Source organism: Phalangium opilio, unplaced genomic scaffold, assembly GCF_054372755.1.
Source record: "Phalangium opilio isolate 3A_F unplaced genomic scaffold, DU_Popi_V2 ptg000032l_1, whole genome shotgun sequence".
Taxonomy (NCBI): domain Eukaryota; kingdom Metazoa; phylum Arthropoda; class Arachnida; order Opiliones; family Phalangiidae; genus Phalangium; species Phalangium opilio.
In genome coordinates, this window is record NW_028324159.1 from 9,379,569 (window position 1) to 9,392,695 (window position 13,127).

The window sequence follows — 13,127 nt, forward strand, 5'->3', positions numbered from 1 at the left end:
CGCGCGTTGGTTATTTAAATCTAGGCAAAAGCCATCACTTTTGAACGCTAGTGTTACCTCATTCTCACAAAGCCAGTCTATCCCCAACAACATTGGGAAAAGTAAATCCTTAATTACGAGGAATTGCACTGACGTAAATAATTGGTCTGATTCAATCGCTATTTGTAGTTTGATAGTAGAAGTCGGCATTAAAGAGCCACGGTCAAAGCCAACTAAAGCCGGTCCGTCCCAAGGTTCTTTGAGGTTCGAAAGGTTATATTGGTCTATTAATTCTTCACTAATTACACACCGAGCCGCTCCGGTATCAATAAGACAGTTTATACCCTCGCTTGCCGTTCCGAAGATTTTAACTAATACAGTAGGAGCTGAGAAAGAGGGCGCTACTATTACAATAGGGACTTTGGTTTCTTCTCCTGGCCCTGCCCTCACATGGGGCCAGGTCGGTCGTTTCCCGAGAACGGGTTGTTGCTTGGATGTCGATGCCCTTCAGTGGGGGTAGAAAATCGTCCCCCATTCCTGGAATCCGAATATGGTGCTTGAGCGCGTGTGTTTTGATCGTTGCTTTGGTTATAAGAAGGCTTGTTTTGAGACCCGTATCGGGGGCCATTTTGACTTTAGTGGGGGTAGTCCTGATAATTCCGGTACAGTCCGGATTGGTTGTTGTTGTACCACCCGGGTTGTCGGTAAAAGCAATCTCGATACACGTGCCCGTTTCTTCGACAGTAGTCACAATGGGGAATTTGGGGGTTATTTTTGAAATAGTTTTGGCGATTCTCGGTTCTTTCTCGTCCTTGAGAGGCTTGCTTTAAATCGGCTATTTCATTTTTCATTGTTTTGACTTCCGCCATCATTTCTTTTAGAAGTTCCTGAGTGGATTCCTCTGGTTTACTTAAATTAGGTTTAATAGATTCTTCGGCCGAGGAGGGTGCAATGGGGTTTACTGGAAGGTAGTGAGTGAAAGGGTTGAACCCATTTGGGAGTAAGGGGTTACCGGACGCTAAGCCTTGTACCGTGGAATTTTCATAGAGCTGCGGTGTTTTTCCTAAGGCTGCTTGACTAGTGTGTATGTATGATGCATATTGCTGTGCCATTATCGATTGCATTATGGGGTTAGTTTTAGACCTTTGATTTAATCGGTCCGACATTTCTAGCGAATTCGCAATACTCTGAAGGGCGTCATAAGTATTGATAGTGCTAATGGCGGCTTTCATGATTGCAGCGTGAGAGCGGTTTACCATTCCTATGATTACAGAGTTTATATTGGCCTCTACATCAACGCTGCCGGCTTTACGGCATAGTTCCAACTTGGCGAAAAGATAGGCTGAAAATGGTTCGCCAGGCCATTGTTTCCGCGCCCTCATATCAAGCATCCATTCTTCTGCCGTTTTATCTTCGGGAAACGCTCTCTTAAACCCATCGACCCATGAGACCCACGTGGTCAGTTGAGCCCCTAAGGCCCTTTGCCAATTGTAAGCCGTACTGAACTCGGCGAAGTAGCCGGGTGCTGCCATTTATTTATAGTTTTCATCCCAATTTAATTGTTTAGCTACCCTTTCAAATCTTTCGAGCCAATCCGTAGCCGCTTCTCCCGGCATTCCATTAAATTTGGGAACGTTTAAATTCCCATTATTAAAAGTATGAGGCGATACATTCAAGGGCACGTTTGTGGCGGCTTTTGTTGCAGCTTGCGCGTGATTTTGGTCGTTATTTTTCTTGAGCGCGTTAACTAATTGGTTTACGGACGCCATATACTGAGCTAAAGCTGTTGGACTCACCCCTTCACCTTCCGCCATTTTCTTGTTATTTTTCTTGGTCCCTTCTCGTGTTGTTATAAGCTCCAACGGGTTTTTTCTGGTTACCGAGCGAGTGAGGACCTTTGTTGGAAGCGCGGCTTTGTCTGTTTCCTCCACGATGACGGTTTAATTAATGCAATAACTATATTAAGGTTGGAACCGTAACAGAGCGATTTCCATCCCACTTCTGACACCAATTTGTGAGGCAGGGCTCGAAATAAGTACTACGCTTTATACTAAAAATCATTTAGTTTTATCTTCACGAAAGTTTTAAAGTTATCATGCGACTATATTCGACGACTAGTGTACCCGAACTGCCTATTTCTTGTTATTTTCCTCTCTCTCGTTCTCTTGGGGGTTTTCCCTAGTAGTTTTCGAAGAGAGCGACTATACAATGGGTACCTAGCCCATGGTTCCTTTTATAAAAACATCGCCCCTAACTTACTTTTAAAGGGGTAAAGAAGAGAGAGGGGAATTGAGGGTGACACCATTCCTGGTTTTTGACATTGACGAATTCTTGAACGGTACCATCAACAACTTCCAAGAAGAAATCTTGCTGGCACGTATCAGGGCCAAAAATCTTTGTGAACGTAAATTTGATGTTGCGGTGGTCAGAGTCCCGAGAATTGTTTTTGAAGGTCGCTGAAGAGACGGGGGTTTTTAGAATCACGTCTTTGTTTAACAGCACCTCCATGCACGTCTGGAATGAAAATAGAGGCTTGTATTAACACATTAAACAATATGGCTAATGATTATAAGTTTTTACTGCCATAACCGCAGCTTTTTGCTTTTTCGCTAACTTTAATCTTTACATACCTCATTACTGTCATCAGATTTTTCATTGGCAGTTAACGGTCTTATCCGTAAAAAGGTATCCATAATTTTGTGTTGTAAAGAGGACTTTGTGGTTAAGTTCTTGCGAATGGTAATCCTGTCCTGATCACCAGCCATCGTAATTTAAAAATTTAAAATTTAAAATTTATGAGTTAAAATAATAAAAGCAATAAAAACAATAAAAGCAATAAAAATAATAAAACCCCTTCAATACGAATCCCAACCACACTGTGAATAACAACCGTCCACAACGTCTTTTTATAGTTAAAAATCTGGAGCAAGGCACCCTAGATAAAATAACGGCTGGAGCGCGCTTATTTTTTTTTAACCCAAAAGTGAAGTTTTGTTTGCCAATTTTCGCCAGTAGAGGTGCTCGTTTTCAATTGTATTTTCGCGCCAAAACGGGAATTTAAACGGGAGTCAGACCAAGATGGTGGGCTGAAACGAGCAAATGAGGCCAGGATTTTCGAGGTAAGTTTCATTATTATTAATAAATTATACAAAACAACTATAAATATTTCTTTAGTTTTATGAGATACACTCACATTTCATATATACTAAAAACAATTTATAAGAAATAAAACTTTTTAACATAACTATAGTTTATTTAGGAAAGCATGCTGTTGTCAGGGCTAAAAGTAATTTGTTAACCGAAGATGGCTTTTTCTATTATTAATTACTACTAATTATATTGTTTTTCGAAGCACAAAACATAGTAAAGTTCCTATATTACACGTCAGAATGGTTATGTGCTTTGTGCCAAATTGTAAACAAAAGGAATACAACGGAAAGAAACACCTTCTAGACGAGCAGCATGCAATAGCTTTCATTCTTTTCCTAAAGATGAGACTAGGAAGGCTAAATGGATAAGTGAAATATTTGGAGAAGACATAAGTCAATATTAAAAGTGGATAGAGTCTGAAGGTGTTGCTAAAGTTTGCAGTAAACACTTTAAGAAATCAGATTTTAGTATTTCTACTAAAAACAAGCGATTGTTAGTCTCGGCAATTCCAACAACAACTAGGACTAGGAGCGACAATTTAAAAAACACTATTTTTCAAGAACATGAAAACAATGCAGAATTTCAAGAAGCAACTGCTGTATATGTATAAAATTATCTCGTGTTAAAATGTATCAAATGATCTCATGTGTTAAAATGTATCAAATGATCTCATGTGTTAAAATGTATCAAATGATCTCATGTGTTAAAATGTATCAAATGATCTCATGTGTTAAAATGTATCAAATGATCTCATGTGTTAAAATGTATCAAATGATCTCATGTGTTAAAATGTATCAAATGATCTCATGTGTTAAAATGTATCAAATGATCTCATGTGTTAAAATGTATCAAATGATCTCATGTGTTAAAATGTATAAAATGATCTCGTGTTAAAATGTATAAAATTATCCCATGTGTTAAAACTGAAAGCATAAAATTATCCCATGTGTTAAAACTGAAAGCATAAAATTGTCTCATGGGTTAAAAAAATTACAAATAAAGTTTTTTAAACCTTAAAAAATATATAAAGTTATTGAATATTATCACCTTTGAGCTGTCCGTTACTTGCTAAGTTTCTACAGCTTCAAAAGTTCGCGCCTTTAAATTGATGAATTGTAACGCCATCTAGGTATGAGAAGGCCCTTTTCAATACAAGCTCCTGCCGCCCCTTACTAGAGCAGCGTGCACCAGCCGTTATTTTATCTAGGGTGCCTTGTCTGGAGGCACCAAAGAGAATTTAGAAGGGGAGCGGAAGGGGTGGTTTGGAATCTAGCGCAACGTCGTCTGCCAAAGTTTGAAACTAATAGCGTTTTCCTTTGGGGCGGCTTTGGATCCTCGCGGAGCGCTCCCAAGGAGCAATAAAATTGGTAGTAGTAGTTTCCAGCTTCGTTAAACACTGGAAGGAAATGAGGTTTACTTGGGAGGTGACAGAAGGGGTGTGGGGGTCAAGTCACCTCCGGCGGAGTGCGGACACGGGGCAGTCGGCACCTATAGGGTAGGATCGCCGACATGTGTCGTATTCGCTCAAACTTTGCCGCCCAGAAGCTTGGCTTACAAGAGTGCGCCACACTCCCGGCCAACTTGAACTTAGTTTTATAATATAAAAACTATTTTCCTCTCGATATAAATTCTTTCTAATTTGACATAGACTTTTTTATAAAAAAACAAAACCACATCCCCTCGTTTCATCTGAGTTCCACTCCAGCACCTTAGAGTATATTTTATCTATGCCCTATTCTGATTGGTTAACATATTCGTGTGGCTCGTGCCTCCAGAGAGAATTTAGAAGGGGAGTGGAAGACCCCCCCATTGACTCTATTAAACGTGATGAAGCCCAAACAAGTTGTCGCGTTGAGCTTTTTGGGGTAGGCGAGTTTCCGGTCACATGTTCTAAAATCTCTCTGTTACAAACGCATCATACCGGAAATCGACCTGCCTAGATAACGTTTAGCAGCATAGATATTATCTATGTTAGCAGACGACGTTGCGCTAGATTCCAAACCACCCCTTCCGCTCCCCTTCTAAATTCTCTTTGGTGCCTCCAGATTTTTAACTATAAAAAGACGTTGTGGACGGTTGGTATTCACAGTGTGGTTCGGATTCGTTTTTATTGCTTTTATTATTTTAATAATTAGTCATTTTTACCTCTACGAGTGACGTATGTAACGGAGAGGTATTACACTGGACGTGTGTGTGTGTCTGGGTCTGTCTGTGTGTCTGTCTGGGTCTGTCTGTGTTTCTGTCTGTCACGCCCCACGTGACCGCGTTCGCAGTTTGCGTATCGGAGCAAACGTGTTCCCAATTTCCGGACTGCATTGACAGTTCACGGAAATTTGGGTTTGTCTCCTCTGGCTATTCTACTTGAGTTCCAACACCACCAGCTTTGGTTTTCGTCCATTCCACATGGACACTAGTCTGTACTTGCTAGTTTCCAAGCACCACCATATTCTGTTCTTCGTCAATTCCACATTGACACCAGCTTCTATGCACCACCATCTTCTGTTCTTCGTCAATTCCACATTGACACCAGCTTCAATGCACCACCATCTTCAGGTCTTTTGTCCATTCCACATGGACGCCAGTCAGTACATTCTGGCTTCTTTTCCCCAGTCATCGTTTGGTTTCAAGATATACGCGGCGATCGGCTAGGGTTACGAGAAACGTCTAGCCTCCCAATGGCAGGGCTTCCACCATCGGTTCACGCGAATGCGTTTTTATCTATTATTGGTTTCAAGATATACGCGGCGATCGGCTAGGGTTACGAGAAACGTCTAGCCTCCCAATGGCAGGGCTTCCACCATCGGTTCACGCGAATGCGTTTTTAGCCATATCGTAGTATACGATAGGCTCTTAGTTTGACCCGAGCCGTCCGTAGTAGTAGTAGTAGTAGTAGTAGTAGTAGTAGTGGCCGGGGTTGTCGCTTCGTTATCGTCAGATTTTAGCTTAAAAGGAACTTTATATTACCACAACCCACCCATAGGGGTTACTGGGCTCGGTTAGAGATTTAATTTTAATTAAAAATTTTTCAGGTTAGACCCGGGAATCGAACCCGGGTCGCTGGCGTAGTACACAAACATTCTACCACTGAACTATAGAGACTTGATAGAAACCCAGAGTTTTTTATTATTTATTCTTATCTCTAAAGTCGGGGTGATGTGGGGTGGGGTACCTCTTAATCTGTGGGGTCGGATACTTTTGAATTTTTATCTGTGGGGTCGGATACTTATGAATTTGTATGTTTGGGGTTTTTATATTTATTTTCTTTTTATGTATGTGCTAATTAAATAGATAACGATTTTCCCCGTTATGTTTGACTGGAACGTTTTGGCGGTTAATTCAAAGGTGGGTTTAGATAGAGCTAACATAGTGTTAAATGAGCGTTATGCGTTTGATCATTTTAGCATTGCTAAAGGTAATTCGAGGGGACAATCACTAAAATGCGTAATCACTATAACTAAACTTTCTCCTTCAAAAGTTTCTGGGCATAAGTCCTTGTTAGAAATTTATAAGATGCGATAAGTGTGCATCGGCATAAGTCTATGTTGTAAACTCATCGAGGGGATTATCACTAAAAACTATCTGTTCTTCGATTCGCCGGAATATTTGAATTACAGTAAATTTATACGGTCATAATTTAATCACTGTTTAGAGTAAGGAATCGAGGGGCTATTCACTCTGATTTTATGCACGGTGAATCATTTAAGCATTGAAAAAGATAGCGCTATTCACTCATTAGGGTAAGGTATAGAGGGGTTATCCACTCATTAGGGTAGGGTATAGAGGGGCTATTCACTCGTACGATATGGCTACTATTACGAGCCCTTGGGCCGTCTTGTTATCTATTATTTGGTTTTAAGATATACGCGGCGATCAGCTAGGGTTACGAGAAACGTCTAGCCTCCCAATGGCAGGGCTTCCATCAAAGGTTCACGCGAATGCGTTTTTATCTATTATTATAATGGACACGAATCGTACATATACCCCAAAATTTGAAAAAAGCGGGCAAGAGGGGTACCCTTCACTTTAAACGTCAATATTAGCAAAGTTTCGAAAGATAATAGGAACAACTTTATTTTAAACGATTTAACTATTTTTAAAGTTATTTACTGGCGATTAAAATAATTAAAAATAATTATATTTACTTAAATATTAAAGATAAACCCAAGTACCGAAGTCGTTAAATCATTGCCTCCTATATCTATCAAGGCCCGTGCATTGCGTTCTATTTCCTACATTGTCTCTTATATCTATTTAGGCCCGTGCATTGCGTTATATTTCCTACATTGCCTCCTGTATCTATCAAGGCCCACGCATTGTGATATATTTCCTTCATTGCCTCCTATATCCAACAAGGCCCGTGCATTGCGATATATTTTTGAGAATAACAACCAAATAAGGAAGCTCCTCTCAGAACCATAATAATTTGTTTTCTCTGTTATATGAAATGAAAATATGGATAATATTTTCGGCAATTCGATTTGAATGGCTCTTTCTGATGTATCATTCTCTCAGCACTGTTCATAATGGACAGGAACGTAGAGATTCGAGACACTAGGAATTACGATAGTGTTTCAAATCCTCTGTAATGAGGGCTTAAAGGCTTGGAGTGAGTCGAAAGATAAATACACATCCTAGTTTTTAGTTGTACCATGCGTACCACAATGTTGCCAGGCGTTTATTGAAGGATGCTTGGGTACTAGTACAGACTGTTACGTCTACCAAGTTTCCAAGCATCCAACATTAAATAGGATTCATTAAGCGCATGTCATGGGTCAAGTCGTTAAATATATCGACGCAGTTAAATAGCTTATGGCATTATTTTATCCACTTTCTCATTGCCTTTCGAGAGGAAGTTCAACTTTGGCACGGACGACAGATGGCGCTCTTAACCTTCTAACCCCCAAAAATCACTGTTGTCTGCTCGTTTTCCCCTTCCGCGTTTTTTCGTTATAAACTTATGATTTAACGAACTGTTAAGATAAAATTTCATATTTCCTAAGACAGATAAGCTTCTACTCCTTTCATCTTACTCCCAGTTAGATTTAACCTTGTTAAAACATAATCAGATGCATTTGAGTTACAATGTCGTAAACTCCTGTGCATACAGTTACCTAGGAGTGATAGAGACATTTTTAACGATGCCTAGAGATGATAAACTTAAGCGAAAATGTTTTACGTTTGAATAAAAATAGCGCTTCCAGTAGTGGGCTTATAGTACTCCTTGTTTGTGTAAGATTAGTGTAGCTGTGGAGCGTAAGCATGGTAAACACTTAAAAATATATATTTTCAATAAAAACACCGCTTCCACTAGTGGATTTATACTCCTTGTTTGTGTAAGATTAGTGTAGGTGTAGAGAGTAATCATTATAAACGCTTAAAAATATATTTTCAAAAATGAAGAATATAGAACATTTATTTTGTATCAAAAAATATTTTGGTGCTAAGATTGCTTTAGAAAAATCCAAACGGCTAGGTGTTGGTAAAAAAGACATGTGTAAGCTATTTGTAGATGAGATAATGTTTTACATGTTTTAAATGAGGCTAAAACTTCCACTATTGTGTCTAAAAAAGTGTTGGCAATGTATATTTTTTAAATATGACGGAATTGCGGTTGATATGATAGCGCCCTATTTGCGAAAAAAACCTTTTTTAAAACAGTTGAATCACTCTTTGATGATAGAATTTCAAAGGCAGAAGTTAAACGTTAAATTTGCTCGATTAATTTTGTTCGGAAAATAATATATTTAAGCGCTACGTATTACTGAAGGAGATTGATTTTGCCACTCTTTGTGAGTATTTAACTGTTTAATAATTATTTTGGTTAAGTGGGAGCCTAGCTTATGTGTGATTGGGTTGTGGCTTCCATGTTTTGGGGACATTTGCTTTTTGTGTGGCGAGGTATGATTCAGCTTTGATATGGACAAATGTTACAAATCATACTGGTAGACTAAGAATACGGTTGAGGTATAGCGAGAGAGTAGAGTTTCCACTGCAATTGAGAGATATTGAAAAGGCTTGAACAATTGACTATTTTAAAATTGAATTCCAGCATTTGCAAAGAATTAAAAAAAGCGATAGATGCATATATTTAGGTTGTTTAAGGGGTAGTGATAGTCATATCCACTCGGAGAGGTAATATTTTGGCTTTCCCAACTTGTATTTTAATCAATAGTTCAGTTGCAACTATTTTTATTATTTTAATAATTAGTGATTTTATTTTAATCAATAATTCAGTTCGAGTTTGTCTCGTTTTATTTGTTTTAGTCAAAGTTAGTTTTAATCGGTAAGTTTGCTAACTTTTTGGGAAATATGGGATAAATTCAGGCTTGGACAAGTTAACAAAGATGATTCAAGCGCAATGTTGATAATTTTACTGTGAACAGTGATTTAAATCATTTAAAATTTTGTTTCGTAGAGCACGCACACTATCATGTCGGGTCTGGAGCAGCTGGATGACGTTGACCGTGACTTCGAACGTTACTATCAACTTAAAAGGGAAGCCAGAATGTTGGTGAAAGAGTTCAAGTATAAAATGGCACTGGTGAAATTGCAGCAACTTTTAATTTAATTTTTAACTGTTTTTAAAAAACTTTTAATTTAATTTTTAACTGTTTTTAAAAAACTTTTAATTTAATTTTTAACTGTTTTTAAAAAACTTTTAATTTAATTTTTAACTGTTTTTAAAAAACTTTTAATTTAATTTTTAACTGTTTTTAAATAACTTTTAATTTAATTTTTAACTGTTTTTAAAAAACTTTTAATTTAATTTTTAACTGTTTTTAAAAAACTTTTAATTTAATTTTTAACTGTTTTTAAAAAACTTTTAATTTAATTTTTAACTCTTTTTAAAAAACTTTTAATTTATTTTTTAACTGTTTTTTAAAAACTTTTAATTTAATTTTTAACTGTTTTTAAAAAACTTTTAATTTAATTTTTAACTGTTTTTAAAAAACTTTTAATTTAATTTTTAACTGTTTTTAAAAAACTTTTAATTTAATTTTTAACTGTTTTTAATTGTATCAAATTAGTCAATCCTTTTACGATAAACTGTATCCCTATCAGAAAGAGGGCATATTTTTAACTCTTTTTAAGAAACTTTTAATTCAATTTTTAACTGTTTTTAAAAACGCTCCTCGTTTAAAGGGTCCCCCCCGCCCTCCGATAAGGAAAACTTCGACGCAACCATGAACTCTTTACGTTTTGCTCAAAAAGTAAATAATTGCAAAATTTAGTAATAAAAAATTTCTATACAAAATATATATATTTAAACTTTTAAAAAAATTATTATACAATTGTCAAAACGTTTTTTAAGGGATTTTAAAAAAGTCCTAAATTGTCACAAATTAAATGTTTTAACGGATTTTCAATAAATATTTACTCAATTTTGAATTTTCAGTCTATATTTGGTCTATACTTGAGGAGTGGCTTAAATGCGCGCGCCGCGTTTTAAGGTCCGTCCACACTATGGATTTTTTTCGCGTCGCAAGCTACGTAACCCTCGCGCGCCCGGTACGTCGCTTCGCTCGGATCGTTTACACTACAGAAATTCGCGCCAAAGCTAAGCTCGCAAGGCCTTGCAAACCTCGCGAAAATCTTCGGCATGTCAAAGATTTTCGCAAAGATCGCAACCTAGCAGCCAATCAGAGGTCTCCTGGTTGGCGCATGCGTAGTGTATTCGAGATATTTTCGCGAAACAAATGTCTCCGGTTAATAGGCCTAGTGTTTCTAGTAAACGAGTGGAAATCAACAACCAATTTCGTTTTTATTACTTAACATAGTAAGAATATGTTCGCGAAGTTTTTGCAGAGAGAAAGAACTGGTAATTGCCATCATTTAATTCCAAAACTTTAGTTATATAAAGAGCTTTATGATGATTCCCTACATGTTCAATATTGCTGACTAACCCCCTTCTCAGTTTTACTATTTATTAATGTCTGAAGTTAACCCGGATAAAATGTTCAGCCATTGAAGCTCTCGGATATGATGCGAAGTTTGACAAAACGAGGGCTTGCTTACCATAGCGAATTTATATAGTGTAAACAATCTACCCATTTTCCACATTAATCTGGGTAATTTAGACTCCTCTACTAATACTACATCGCCAACTTCTAGTTCCTTTGTGGGTTGGAATTTGGTCCGGTGATGTGCCGATCTCAAGGCTAATAAGTAATCTCTCCTCCACCGAGACCAAAATCTCTCCATCAAAGTTTGACGATATTGCCATCGTCTAGTTAAATCTGCTCTAGCTACTTGCTGTGATTCATTGCGAGAGAAAACTCTGGATAGAAGTACTGTCAAACGTCGGTTCACCCAGAAATGAGCAGGATTAAGGGGCATGGGTTCCGACGAGTCTTGATACGTATGAGTAATTGGGCGCGAGTTAATTGTCGCTTCAATCTCGGTAAGCACAGTCCCAATTTCTTCAAAAGTTAGCCTTGTTAACCCTTCGACCTTTCTAAGAGCCACCTTAACGCTTCCCACGAGGCGCTCCCAGAAGCCGCCCCATCAGGAGTAGTATAACCCCACACTTCGTACCTCCGTAGGTGTATAATGTAGGTGTAGAATGTAGATGTAGAATGTAGGTCAAGGTCACAGGGTCAATGACCTGAGTTATGCCACGCCCCCCGGGGAAAAAGCGCCCCCTCGCGGGAAAACACTGTGCGGGAATCTGGCAGTCCTGTCAGTCTCTTCTACAACTGTATCTGTGACGTCATTGATAATAGATGATTGGATAGCTTTAAACGTACATTGACAAGGGCTAAATCTACAATTGTGACGTCATTCGAAGAATTGTTGTATTGCGTAACGTATATTAAGGGGTTGCGGTAAAGTTTTATCATTTTTAAATGAAGATGTGTCAAGTTCATAGCGTAGCGGATAAAGTAGAGGTTTGGATCGGTAATGTCTTATCCCCGGAGGTTTACTGGAAAAGGACTGATGCGGGTGTAGAGTTATGCTTACAAAAGGAACTATGGTGTAATATCTTTGAGTATGCCAACGAGATTGATACGTTCTTCAAGGGTAATTCGCCGCGTTTTTCCGTTTGGTTATATCCTACTACTTCAAATTTGAAATTGGAATGTTTTACCCGTGAAAAGAAACGTATATTGGACATCAGAAAATACTCTCGAGGAAAATGTGAAAAATATAACGTTATGTATGCTACTGGCGAGGGAATTTCCCTTAACCATACTGCTTGGGAACACTTAAAAAAATAAGAGGACTGCTTGACAATGAGTTGGTGGAGAAAACGAGAGCCGTGGAATCCATGAGAGAAGCTGTTCTTAAGAATCTGACTGAAATATTATTGGAAATAACCAAATATTGTCAAAAAGAGGCCTGTCAAAACCAGATTGCATGTGAATTAGAAGAAAGTGATTGGAATGAAAGAGTGCAAAAAACCTCATTAAAGCCTTGAAAAAAATTGATTATGAAAAAGTTTTGGAAAATTATAGAAATTATTTTGGTTCTAACAAACCAATTGATGAGCCATTTCTTTTTAATTGTATCATAAACGATATTGACTTCTTCAAAACTAAGTTAATCTATACTTGATATTCAATTAATCTCAATGTTATACGTTTATGATTTGTATAATTGCTCATTTAAATAAAAATGTACAAACAACAGACCTACAATCGTAAATTCATATACAAAGATAAATTATATCTCACTAGGCAGACAAAAGGTAGAAAAAAAACCTAGTTGAAGAGGTTTATATTGAACTAACATTGGGAGAAAAACGTTCCAAAAATGATTAATTCATACACCTACTGTTTTATCGTGACAGATGTTCGTAAAAATGCTATGGTAAGTTGGTTCAAACGAAAATATCATAATAATATTGGATTGATATTGGGAATGTAGGTAAGGAAATTTATTTCGTTTTACTTTAATATTATAAATGCCCAATATATAAATGAAATAATAATAAACTAAATAAACTAATTGTAACCCTCCGTAGAATAATTTAACTAAGGGAGAAAACTCCCTAGGGC